Genomic DNA, 14,189 nt, shown 5'->3' on the forward strand with positions numbered 1-14,189 from the left:
AACATGTATTAATCTATAATGGCAGAATCATATTACCAGTTGCTTAGTGAGAGTGGATCAGGGCAGGAAGAAGAGATTGCAAAGGAGCCTGAGGAAACTTGTGGGTGATGGTTATATCCATTGTCTGGGTCGATGTAATAGTTTCACGGGTGTGCATGTATGTCAAAACTTATAAAATAATACACATAAATATGTGCATATTTTTATATCATTTATATCTTAATAAAAGCATTACAAAAAATCATGTCAACTTGTTACCTTTAAAAGACATTTAACAGGGGCCACTTGGGAAGAGGATATGTATTCCTTCTGCTCATGCTTCCTACCCTGTGTACACTTTCATGAGTACCCTGCCCCTTTGTCCTGCTTCCTAGTGTCCCAGAGCATGTCAAAAGCATGAAGGAGCAAGGCAGTCAAGGGAAGCTTGATCTCCCTCACGTTATTCATCCTCTTCAGTCCTTCTTGAGGAGACACTCATCCTGGACATCAAGGCAGAGATAAGATGCCAAGCAGGCAGGTTAGTGAGCAATTCTTGATTCTCTAGAGAGGACTATGGAAGATAGAGAAGCTATAGTGGATCCTCGGGAGTAGACCTGAGGCAGGGCCCTTTTAACAAACAGAAGAGATGTCTCAAAAAGACCCTTGAGATCAGGGGTAAAGGCTAACATTTGGGTTCCACCACGTCTTGGTCAGGGATCATACAGTTAGTTGCTGAACTTTTGAATTTTGGAGGGACACATGCATAGGAAATGGTAGAGAGCTGGCTCCTAGAAGGGAGGGTAGGGCTGGACAAATTGACTGGCAGAGACATCCAGGAATTCTGGGGATGAGAGGAAGGAAAACTAAGGACATGCCGCCCTCCCCTCTTTTCTTCCTTTCCTCACATATTTATATCCTAGGAGGACTCAGGTCCTGCTTGACTCCACATTGGTTCAGTATTGATACGGGGAGGTCAAAGCAGTCAAGAGGCACTGCTTTGATAGAAAGCTGAATGCCAGAATTGCAGAGCCAGTCTGGTGGCGATGTATCTGAGGTTTGGCTGAGACTGGACTCTGTTGCAGAAAGTTGAGGTTACAAGAATTCCCTTTATTAGGAACCAGGAGGGAGGGAGATTGGAAACAGGATGGATACCTGGAACTCAGTTCAAGTGGCATGGTGGGAGAATGAAGGGCTGAACATCAGTAGACCAGAGGACTGGGGATCCTGAGTCCCTACTGTAAACAATAGTGGCTATGGTTATAGGGAGTGCCTGGGAGTTTCGATTGTGAAATTGTAACAATCTAGGGGTTTCAGAAGTGTCTTGTCTCATTTCCTTCTCTATCTGCACTTCTAAAGCAGGTCAAAGTTGAAGGGGTTGAAGAAAAAACTAATGTAAATTTTTTTTACAAATAATCAGGGACAAGGATACTTCAGAAGCAGAGATGGAAGAAGTGGAAAGAGCTCTATTCTGCTAAGCATTCCAAGTCTCTATATCCATTGCCATAGTGACCATGGATTAAATCTGAAATTGATAAAGTGGCTACTCAAGTGCAACACTGAGCAGGAATGGGATGATTGAAGGGTACAGAGAAGACAGATGGAAATCATGCTGAAAAAAGGTCCTAGGGTTCTGTTGTTATAGTATCAATTCTCTTGGAAGTGCTGTTCTCAGCCCAGTCATAGGTCTCAGTCACCATAAGGGATCGTGGTTAAGGGAATGGAGGGAGGTTAAAAAAAATGGAGGAGGAATGGAGAACAATTCTTATTCTACCATTTCTCTGCCTTTTTCTTTCTTTATTTTTTTGATGTAAACAAGCCTTGTTTATTTTTTTTTAATTTTTTGTTTATTGCAGTAACATTGGTTTATGACATTGTAAAAATTTCAGGTGTACATCATTGTAGTTCTATTTCTGCATAGATTACATCATGTTCACCACCAAAATACCAATTACAACCCATCACCACACACATGTGCCGAATTATCCCTTTCGCCCTCCTCCCTCCCCCCTTCCCCTCTGGTAACCACCAATCCAATCTCTGTCCCTATGTGTTTGTTTATTGTTGTTATTATCTACTACTTAATGAAGGAAATCATATGGTATTTGACCTTCTCCCTCTGACTTATTTCACTTTGCATAATACCCTCAATGTCCATCCATGTCTTCACAAATGGCTGGATTTCATCGTTTCTTATGGCTGAGTAGTATTCCATTGTGTATATATACCACATCTTCTTTATCCATTCGTCCCTTGATGGGCACTTAGGTTGCTTCCAAGTCTTGGCTATTGTGAATAACGCTGCAATGAACACAGGGGTGCATGTACCTTTACAAATTGGTGTTTTCAAGTTCTTTGGATAAATACCCAACAGTGGAATAGGTGGATCAAATGGTAGCTTATTCCATGATTTTTTGAGGAATCTCTATACTGTTTTCCATAGTGGCTGCAGTAGTTTGCACTCCCACCAGCAGTGTATGCGAGTTTCCTTCTCTCCACATCCTCTCCAACACATGTTGTTTCCTGTCTTGTTAATTATAACCATTCTGATGGGCGTGAGGTGATATCTCATTGTACTTTTGATTTGCATTTCCCTGATAGTGATTTTGAACATCTTTTCATGTGTCTGTTGGCCATCTGTATATCTTCTTTGGAGAAATGTCTTTTCAGGTCTTTGGCCCATTTTTTAATTGGGTTGGTAGTTTTTTTGTTGTTGAGATGCATGAGTTCTTTATATATTTTGGAGATTAAGCCCTTATCAGAAGTATGGTTTGCAAATATCTTCTCCCAATTGTTAGGTTGTCTTTTCGTTTTGTTGATGGTTTCCTTTGCTGTGCAGAAGTTTTTAGTTTGATGTAGTCCCATTTGTTTATTTTTTCTATTGTTTCTCTTGCCCGGTCAGACGTGGTGTTTGAAAAGATGTTGCTAAGACTGATGTCGAAGAGCGTACTGCCTATGTTTTCTTCCAGAAGGTTCACAGTTTCAGGTCTTACATTCAAGTCTTTAATCCATTTGGAGTTAATTTTTGTGTATGGTGTAAGGTAAGGGTCTACTTTCATTTTTTTACATATGGCTATCCAGTTTTCCCAACACCATTTGTTGAAGAGACTTTCTTTTCCCCATTGTATGTTCTTGGTTCCTTTGTCAAAGATTAGCTGTCCATAGATGTGTGGGTTTCTTTCTGGGCTTTCGATTCTATTCCATTGATCTGTGTGTCTGTTTTTGTGCCAGTATCATGCTGTTTTGGTTACTATAGCTTTGTAGTATATTTTGAAATCAGGGAGTGTGACACCTCCAGCTTTGTTCTTTTTTCTCAGGATTCCTTTAGCTATTTGGGGTCTTTTGTTGTTCCATATAAATTTTAGGATTCTTTGTTCTATTTCTGTGAAAAATGTTGTTGGAACTTTGATAGGGATTGCATTGAATCTATAGATGGCTTTAGGAAGTATGGACATCTTAACTATGTTAATTCTTCCAATCGAAGAGCACGGAATGTCTTTCCATTTATTTGTGTCTTCTTCAATTTCTTTCAGCAATGTTTTATAGTTTTTGGTGTACAGATCTTTCACCTCTTTAGTTAAGTTTATTCCTAGGTATTTTATTCTTTTTGTTGCAATTGTAAATGGGATGGTATTCTAAATTTCTCTTTCTGCTACTTCGTTGTTAGTGTACAGAAATGCAACTGATTTTTGTATGTTGATTTTGTATCCTGAAACTTTACCATATTCGTTTATTACTTCTAAAAGTTTTTTGGTGGATTCTTTAGGGTTTTCTATATATAAAATCATGTCCTCTGCAAATAGTGACAGTTTCACTTCTTCCTTTCCATTTTGGATCCCTTTTATTTCTTTCTCTTGCCTGATTGCTCTGGCTAGGACTTCCAGTACTATATTAAATAGGAGTGGTGAGAGTGGGCATCCTTGTCTAGTTCCTGTTCTTAGAGGGATGGCTTTCAGTTTTTCACCATTGAGGATGATATTAGCTGTGGGTTTCTCATATATGGTCTTTATTATGTTGAGATACTTTCCTTCTATCCCCATTTTATTCAGAGTTTTTATCATAAATGGATGCTGTATCTTGTCAAATGCTTTCTCTGCATCTATTGAGATGATCATGTGATTTTTATTCTTCATTTTATTAATGTGGTGTATTACGTTGATTGATTTGCGAATGTTAAACCATCCCTGCATCCCTGGAATAAATCCAACTTGATCATAGTGTATAATCTTTTTAACATATTGTTGTATGCGATTTGCTAGTATTTTGTTGAGGATTTTTGCATCGATGTTCATCAGTGATATTGGCCTGTAATTTTCTTTTTTTGTGTTGTCCTTGTCTGGTTTTGGTATCAGGGTAATGTCAGCTTCGTAGAATGAGTTAGGGAGCTTCCCCCCCCTCCTCAATTTTTTGGAAGAGTTTGAGAAGGATAGTTAATAATTCTTCTTTGAATGTTTGGTAGAATTCCCTAGGGAAACCGTCTTTTCCTGGACTTTTATTGTTGGGGAGGTTTGTGATTACTGTTTCGACCTCCTTACTGGTGATTGGTCTATTCCAATTCTCTACTTCTTCTTGATCTAGATTTGGAAGGTTGTATGATTCTAAGAATTTATCCATTTCTTCCAGATTGTCGAATTGGTTGGCATATAGCTTTTCATAGTATTCTCTTATAATCTTTTGTATTTCCGAGGTGTCTGTTGTAACCTCTCCTCTTTCATTTCTGATTTTACTTATTTATGCCTTCTCTCTTTTTTTCTTGGTTAGTCTAGCTAAATATTTGTCAATTTTGCTGATCTTTTCAAAGAACAAGCTCTTGGTTTTATTATTTTTTTCTATTGTTTTTTTGGTCTCTATTTCACTTATTTCTGATCTGATTTTTATTATTTCCCTTCTTCTACTGATTTTGGGATTGGTTTGTTCTTCTTTTTCAAGTTCCTTTAGGTGCATTGTTAGATTGTTTATTTGAGATTTTTCTTGTTTGTTGAGATAGGCCTGTATCGCTATAAACTTCCCTCTTAGAACCGCTTTTGCTGTATCCCATAAATTCTGGCATGTCGTATTTTCATTTTCATTTGTCTCCAGGTATATTTTGATTTCTTCTTTGATTTCTTCGTTAACCCAGTTGTTGTTCAGTAGCATTTTGTTTAATCTCCACGTATTTGTGGCTTTTCTGATTTTCTTCCTATAGTTGATTTCTAGTTTCATACCGTTGTGGTCAGAAAAGATGCTTGGTATTATTTCAATCTTCTTAAATTTATGGAGACTTGTTTTGTGGCCTAATATGTGATCAATCCTGGAGAATGTTCCATGTGCATTTGAAAAGAACGTGTATTCTTCGGTTTTTGGATGGAATGCTCCGTATATATCTACTAGGTCCACCTGTTCTAGTGTGTCGTTTAAGGCCAATGTCTGCTTATTGATCTTCTGTTTGGATGATCTATCCGTTGGTGTAAGTGGAGTGTTAACGTCCCCTACTATTATTGTGTTACTGTCTATTTCTGTTTTTATGTCTGTTAATAATTGCTTTATATATTTAGGTGCACCTACATTGGGTGCGTAGATATTTACAAGTGTTATATCCTCTTGTTGGATTGTTCCCTTGATCATTATGTAATGCCCTTCTTTGTCTCTTTTTACAGTTTTTGTTTTAAAGTCTATTTTGTCTGATATGAGTACTGCTACCCCAGCTTTCTTTTCATTGGCATTTGCATGGAGTATCTTTTTCTATCCCTTCACTTTCAGTTTGTGAGTGTCTTTAGGTCTGAAGTGTGTCTCTTGTATGCAGCATATATATGGGTCTTGTTTTTTTATCCAGTCAGCCTCCCTATGCCTTTTAATTGGAGCATTTAGTCCATTGACGTTTAAAGTAGCTATTGATAAGTATGTACTTACTGCCATTTTTTAACTTTTTTTTTCTCAGTGTTTTAGTAGTCCTTCTCTGTTCCTTTCTTCTTCTATACAGAATTGATGGTCACTTTAGTTTGACTTCTGTCTGAAAGCTGTACTCTTAACTCCCCTCCTCCCTCCTTTTATGTTTTTGATATCATATCTAACTTCTTTTTTGTGTATTTGTATCCATTACATTCTAATCATGAAAATAGATAATTTTTCCTATTTGTGGCCTTCTCTTTTCCCCTTAAATCAGTCCCTTTAACATTTCTTGTAGCACTGGTTTCTTGGTGACAAACTCCTCTAATTTTTGCTTATCTGAGAAAATTTTTATCTCTCCTTCCATTTTGAATGATAACCTTGCTGTGTAGAGTATTCTTGGCTGTAAGTTTTTTCCTTTTAGCACTTTAAATATATCATGCCATTCTCTTCTAGCCTGTAAGGTTTCTGCTGAGAAGTCAGCTGATAGCCTTATGGGGTTTCCTTTGTATGTAACTTGACATTCTCTTGTGGCTTTTAGGATTCTCTCTTTATCTTTAGTTCTGGACATTTTGATTATGATGTGTCTTGGTGTGGGCCTCTCTGGGTTTATCTTGTTTGGGGCTCTCTGTGCTTCCTGTACCTGGATGTCTGTTTCCTTCCTTAGGTTAGGGAAGTTTTCATCTATTATTTCTTGAAATAGATTCTCTGCCCCCTTGTCTCGCTCTTCTCCTTCCGAGACAGCTATAACATGGATGTTAGTGCGTTTGATGTTGTCCCAGAGGTCCCTTAGACTGTCCTCACTCTTTTTAATTATTTTCTCTTTTACCTGTTCACCTTGGGTAATTTCTTCTAGTCTTTCGTCCAGCTCACAGATCCGTTCTTCTGTATCCTCTACTCTGTTTTTGAGTCCCTCTAATGAATTTTTCATTTCCAGTATTGTAGTCTTCATTTCTGATTTGTTCTTTTTTATATCTTCCGTTTCTTTGTTGACATTCTCACTGAGTTCATCTATTCTTCTCCCCAGATCAGTGAGCATCCTTAACACTCTTAGTTTGAACTTTCTGTCGGGTAGGTTGCTCATTTCTGTTTCACTTAGTTCCTTTTTTGGGGTTTTGTCCTTCCTGTTCCCTTACTTGGAATGTATTCTTTTGCCTCCTCATTTTGCCTCTTTCCCTGTGCTTGTGTCTACGTATTAGGTAGGTCAGCTACGTCTCCTCCTCTTGGATAGGTGACCTTATGTAAGTGATTCCTTAGGAGGCTTCCAGTGTGCTTCCCTCAGTTCTCAATTTTCCAGGGGTGACCCCTATGTGGGCTACGTGTGTCCTTCTGTTGTGGCCTGTTTGCTCTCCCTGTAGGTGTCCAGGGAGACTGAGTTATGCTCCTGGCCAGCTGTTGTAATGCTCAGCTGCTTGTAGTTGTTGTGGGCGCTTCAGTCTCTTTATCACGTGTGGGGAGCCCCAGCACAGTTGGCTGCAAGTTCTAATACCACATTTGTGTTGCAGTATTTCTTTTAAGTGAGTAGGCCCCCAGCGTGGCAGGTTGTTAGGCTCAGGGCCTTACAATTGCTGTAAGCCTCTAGCCTATTAAGTCTCTTGTCAGCTCTCTGAGGATTGCAGCTGGGTTGGGCCGGCCTCTGGCACAGGAGCACTCAATCGTTTCAGGCTTTGAAAGGGGGGGCAAACCTCCTATGTGGGTCTTTGAGAAGCACAAGTCTTCTGCAGCTGACAAACCCTGCCGCCCACAGGTCCACACACACAGTCAACAAAATCCTGCCCCGTGTGCGTGCCCCGACCTCCCCAAGCAGACCCAGTCTCTCCACGGCGGGAGCCCCACACAGTCTGCCCCTGCCCCACACTCTCCACCTGCTCCTTGTGCACACCCTGCCCCGCTCAAGTCGGCTCAGTTGCCAGGCTGCAGAGAATCCAGTCACCAATCTATGCAGGCCCACAAGTTGCCTGAGGGCTTGTTGTTGGGTGGGGCCAGTCTCTAGGGTGGGCTGCCTGCCCTGGCTGAGCTGGATTAAATTGGTGCTCTAGCGGGTGGGGCAGACCCTGGGCTAGCAGGCCTCAGGGTGAACTCCAATGGCGTCTGTGTCAGCAAGCCCACACCAGGCCACAACAATGGCCGCCGCCAATGTCCCAGTCCCTGGAGAGGTCTCACCCCTCACCGAGATGCACTCAGGGCCTATTAGGTGAGTCTCTTTTCACCACAGCACTGTGCACCTTTCTTTCTGGTGATTTTAGGGTGCTTTCTGAAACGGGTGAGTTTGCGCGTGGGCCCTTTAAGAGCCAGTTGTAGTTTCTTTGTGAACCGGGTTTTCTGGGGGTACTCCCCAGTGTTTTAGTAGCAGGCAAAGTCAGATATTATGCCGCTGGTCTCGATTGTGCTGGGTCCACAAAATGCCCACAGCGGGGGCGCTCCCCGGCTCAGGGCCCCGTGCCTCCAGGCAGGCTGCGTACCTGTGAGCTGCTCCCCATGGCCGTGAATCTGGCTGCTTGTGAAGGCGGCATTTTTCCTCTCCAGAAGGGAGTCTCTGCCACTTCTACCTCAGTTAGGATTGTCCATTGTTGCAGGAGTTCCTCTTATGCAGTTTTCAGTTCTGTCTCAGGGGTAATTTTTCCACGAGTAGTTGTAAATTGGCTGTGTCCACTGGAGGAGGTGAGTTCCGAGTCTACTTACGCCACCATCTTGACTCCGCCTCTGCCTTTTTCTTTTTTATTCAACCAGAAATCTACAAGCAGAGGTTGATGAAAGGGGAAATTGAAGTTGAGTCTGTGTGATTCACCAACTTCTGAGATAAGAACATTAATTATTTTAAATTGCAGAGTTTTATGGTAGATAGACTATAGCAAAGCTCCACATAGAGAGATTACTGATTCTACACAAATTTAATTATGTGTATGATTATTAAACATATATTCTATGAAAGATTCTCACTCCTAAGCAGATATTTACAGTAACTCAGTATGGATGGGGAATGGGGTTTCTGTGGGAGAGACATGGCCAAGATCATAAAATGGTTAGACTTTACTCAGTTGGGAAGTCAAGGAAAGGGATTGATTTTCCCCGACTTGTTGGGGAGACAGGCTGGGGAGAAGGGGGAACTTGTGGTGAATGCATGGGAGAACATCCTGGAAGCATGGCAGGCAGACAAGTGAGGATACTGATGCATGATTCCAGGATGGAGGCCACAGTCATCTGTGGATCCCATGGGTCTCCCTACCTACCCTGCTCCTCATCATGCTCCAGACAGCAGAGTAGGCACTGTGCCATGCATCCCACCCTTAGTTTGTCCAGCTCAGTAAACCAGGCCCCTCTAGAATGAGTTTTGCCAGAAGCCCCAGTCAAGACTTACAACAGAAGTGTCCTCCTTGCCAGGAGTTAGGCAGAATTTCTCAAACCTAACCTCCAGAATGTCACTCTTTTTTGCCCTCTTACTTTGTTCCCTTCCTGTCTGCTTATCTTTCTCTCATACTCTTTCCTGCTTATCTTTCTGCCTGTCTCCCCTCTTCATTTTCTTCTATAACCTACATCCCTTCTTTCCTCCTCTATCTTTTCCCTCTCTCCATTCTTTCCCATAATCTTGCCATTTTCCCTCTTCCCACTCTCTAGTCCCCATCCTCTTTCTTTCTCCATTTCTTACTCTCCCTTACTTTTACACCATCCTTTGCCTTCCTTTCTCTCCCTTCTCTCCTCTATACTTTCTCTTTTCCATCTCCCTCATTTCCTTCTCCTGGTCCTCCTCTCTTCACCTCCCTTGACAATCCTCTTTTGCTCACCTCTCTTTTTTTCCCCTAATTTAAATTTCACTCTTGCTTTGTTTCCTCTTCCTCATCCATGTTTTCAGAGAAACAAGCCCACATCTGGTCACCGTTGGAGAAACTAGAAATTTAGTCATACTTTCAACAAGCATTAGTGTTTCAAGTACTATGGACATAGGTGTAAAGAATATAAATTGGGCCATATTCTTCATGGGTACTTATATTCTAGTTGAGAAACAGGCACAGAACAAGTAGTATCAGAAGTAAATGTACAATTATAAATTGTGCTATGTAATAAGAAAGAAAAGTGCAGGAAGCTATGAAAGTGTCTAGCAGAGAAGTTAATTTAGCATTGAGAGCTAGTTTAGATGGAGAGTATCAAAAACCGAGGGATAAGTCAGAGTTAGCCAGGAGAATCCAGGGGGAAATAAGGTTCCAGAGAAAGAAAGGCTCAATTTGTCTGAGAAAGAGTCTAGATGCTTCTGGGGACAGAAAGGAATGGCTGAAGGAGAGTAAGGAGAGTAAAGAGTGTCACAAGGTGAGACCTGAGAGGTAAACAATAGCCAAATGAGGCAAGATCAATTAAGAGCCTCTTCAAGGGGCTGGACTTGTTCCTAGGAGGCTTGGGAAGGTATGAAGCAAAATAAAAATGGATTTTGATTTATTTGAGTCATCCATTGAGGACACTAGATTGAATGGGAGACAAAGATGGAAATAGGAAGGTCTGTTGTGGTAGCCTATGATAGATGATAGCAGCTTGAATCAGGGTGGTGGCAGCCAAGATGGAGCTATGTCATTGGACCTCAGTGTAAAATTAACAGGTTATATCCATGGATTAGACAAATATATGACTTGTGGAAATGATTGGCTCATGATGCCACTTACTGGATAGGGAAGACTTAAGAAGGTCTAGATTGGCAAAAGGAACATAAGTTTGGGGCAAGTTAATTTTGGGAAAACTAAACCATTCAAGTGGAAATGGGACAGAGGCAGTTAGATTGATAGGTGTGTTGCTCACAGGAGACATCTGGGTTGAGACATTGGTTTAGGATTTGTTAGTATATTGAAGATATTTTTGAGTCTCATCCTGAGTCTGATCACATCACCCTGAAGATATATTACAGAGAAAGTGCTGAAGAAAAACAGGCAGCTGACAGGGGAACTTGCTATGCAACATATGAGGAAAGTCATCCAGCCAGACACAATTGATGTTGGCCCTTGGGGACCAAATGCTGTGGTCTTTCCTAGCATTAGCTGCCTTTCATATGCAGACTCCTGAAAGGAGCTGATGCCAGAATAAATGTGAAATGTACAAAGATCTACCTTGGATTTGGAAATGTATCAGTTGAATTTGGGTCACCTCACATCTGTATATCATTTTCTGTCTTTTTGAGTCTCTCCAGTCATTATGGAATCGTAGCAGCATGTATGACCTTGGGTAGGACCCCAGTAAGTGCTCCTTACACTTTCCATTTTGCATATTGAGAAACAGAGCTCAAAGAAATCCAGTGACCCAAGCAGGCACACACAGCTGGTGATAGACTGGCCTGGCCCTCTATCTCAGGAATTTTGAAGTCCAATCCAGCTTCCTTTTGCAGGACTGTAGCTTCTCTAGTCCCCAGCCCTGGAAGGAACATGGGCAAACATTTACTCTGAACCAGAGCTTGACATGGCTTAGACACACAAGTTCCTGATTGTCCTGGCCACTCCAGGGGGCACCACAAAGACCTCAGGGGCAGAGTGTTTGTGTGGTTATTTGTTTTTCTGCTTCACTGTGTTGCTCTAGATTCTTAATTGGACTCTTGAGCCCTCCCAGGGCTGTTTTCATTCAAGGATAGCTGTCTAATTGTTGTTTTTTGTGGTAAGACAAAGGCTGGTAGCTCCTACTCTGCCATATTGCTGACATCACTCTCTTCTTTTTTAATGAAGACTTTTACAGCTATAAATTTCCCTCTGAGCATTGCTTTTGCTGTATACCTTAAGTTTTGGTATGTTGTGTTCATTTTCATTCTTCTCAAAATATTTTCTAATTTACCTTGTTATTAGCTATTAGCTTTTTAGCACTGTGATATTTAATTTCCACGTATTTGAATATTGCAAATTTCTTTCTGTTATTATATTCTAATGTTACTCCATTGTGAACAGAGGACATATTTTCTTTTTAAATTTATTGAGGCTTGTTTTATGGCCTAGCAATTGTTATATCCTTGAGAATATTTCATGTCAACTTGAGAAAAGTGTATTCTCCTATTCTTGGGTGGAATCTTTTATATATCACTCTTAGAACTATTTTGTATAAAATCCTTCTGAAGTATACTATTCCCTTGCTCATCTTCTGCTAGTTTTTCTACCCATTATTGACAGTGGGTATTGAAGTCTCTACTATTATTTCCCCCTCAATTCTGTTAGCTTGTGCTTGACATATTTTTTGGCCTCTTGTTAGGTACACACCTATTTATAATAGTTATTTCTTCATTAATGGGTTGACACTTTTTTTATTGTATAACATCCTTCTTTGTGTCTAGTAACATATTTTTAAGTCTATTTTGTCTGATATTAGCGTAACCACTCCATATTTCTTATGGTTGTTGTTTGTACAATGTATCTTTTCCCAACATTTAAATTTTAACCTATTTGTATCATTGAACGTAAAGTGGCTCTCTTGTAGAGAGAAAGTAATTGGATTTCATATTTTTTATCTTGTCTGATAGGACGAAATTTTTGTTAAATTGTTTAATCCATCCACATTTAATGTCATTTTTGATGTAGTTGGATTTATGTCTGCAATTTTATGTTTTGTTTTCTATGTGTTGTGTCTTCTTTGTTTCTCTATTCCTCCTTTGCCAGGAGCTAGGCAGAATTCCTTAAACCTGAGAATAGGAGAATACCCAGATCTGCTTTTGCATTAATTAAATATCTTCTAGTATAGCTTTTTAATTCATTTATTGATTTTTCACTGTATATTTCTTTTTAAATTTTTTTTCCTTGTGAGGATGATCAGCCCTGAGCTAACATCTGTCACCAATCCTCCTCTTTTTTCTGAGGAAGATTGGCCCTGGGCTAACATCCGTGCCCATCTTCCTCTACTTTATATGGGATGCCGCCACAGCATGGCTTGACAAGCGGTGTGTCGGTGCATGCCTGAGATCCGAACCTGCGAACCCTGGGCCGCCCAAAGCAGAGTGCGTGTACTCAACCACTGTGCCACCGGGCTGGCCCCTTCACTATACTTTTTGAGATATTTTCTTAAGGGTTTCCCTAAGGTTTACCATATACATATTAACTTACCAGGATCTACTTTGGATTTCTACTAACTTAGTTCCAGTGAGTAATAGAAATATTATTCCTATATAGCTCTATTCCCTCTTACACTTTTTTGTGTTATTATTGTTATGCATATTACATCTATATGTTTCTTTCTTTTGCAGTTTTATAACTTTATTTGACAATCAGCGGTTAGTTCTCATCTACATTGACTATCTGTAGACTTTTGAAAGTGGTGAAAGGTACACAGGTAACCAACATATAGAGCTTATTTGGTGAGTTTTCATTCTCACTACATTTTCCGGACACCTGTATGTGAATACGATACGGGACATTATTTCTTTAGCACAGATGGTTTTGTTAAACTTGGTGTCAATGTGTCCATCTGGAGCTCCCATATCCTTCATGGCTAATTTTCGATCACTTTGAGTGCCCACAGGGCATGCTTCTTGAAGCTTACTCCATGGATGCACTTGTAAATATTGATGGTATATTCTCCTGTCACTACCTCTTTGGTGGCAGAATGGCCTTTCTTCTTACCACCCTTCTTTGCAGGAGCCATTATGCCAGGCCCAGGTTGAAAAGGAAGCATATCTATATGTTTTAAACTCAATAATTCACTTTTATAATTATTGCTGTATATAATTTTATGTCTACTAAAGAATCTGAGAAAAGAAAAAAGAGCAAGTATATATTTATAGAGTTTGTTATATTTACCTTCTTTTTTCTAGCTTTATTGAAGTATAATTGACAAATAAAAATTATACGTATTTAAGAAGTAGAACTTGATGATTTGATATATGTGTACATTGTGAAATAATCACCAAAATCAAGCTAATTAATATATTCATCACCTCACATAGTTACCATATTCTTTTTCCTTTATTTTTTGTGGTGAGAACACCTAAAATTTGCCCTTGTAGCAAATTTCAAGTATACAATACAGTATTGTTAACTACAGTCACATTGTTGTACCTCAGATATCCAGAACTTATTCATCTTGCATAACTGAAATTGTGGCTCCATAATTGCTGTCTTTTGTCTATTATAGGCCTCTGTCATATCCTCGTTTTCTGAGTTCTCCGGTGCTCTACTAATCATGTCCATACAGATCAATCAGTGTCCTTCTTGTCATGACCTGGAGGCCTTTACAACACTGCTATCTCAAACTTTTAGCTAGTTCTTGATTCCCCTTCAAAAGGAGTAAGGAACTCTTGAATGCTTTACCATACCAAGTTGGAGTACATATAACTTGGGGAGTATATTAGTTTAGTTATGGCATAACATATTATTACTAACTTAATAGTTTAAAATGGCACA

General features: G+C 40.0%; 1 pseudogene; it reads right to left on the reverse strand.

Moving 5' to 3' along the window:
- Positions 1-13,035: 13,035 nt before the first annotated feature.
- On the reverse strand, positions 13,036-13,452 carry LOC101401556 (large ribosomal subunit protein eL31 pseudogene; annotated as a pseudogene).
- Between the last annotated feature and the right edge of the window lie 737 nt (positions 13,453-14,189).

Source organism: Ceratotherium simum, chromosome X, assembly GCF_057802395.1.
Source record: "Ceratotherium simum simum isolate JZ-2026a chromosome X, ASM5780239v1, whole genome shotgun sequence".
In the NCBI taxonomy this organism is placed as follows: domain Eukaryota; kingdom Metazoa; phylum Chordata; class Mammalia; order Perissodactyla; family Rhinocerotidae; genus Ceratotherium; species Ceratotherium simum.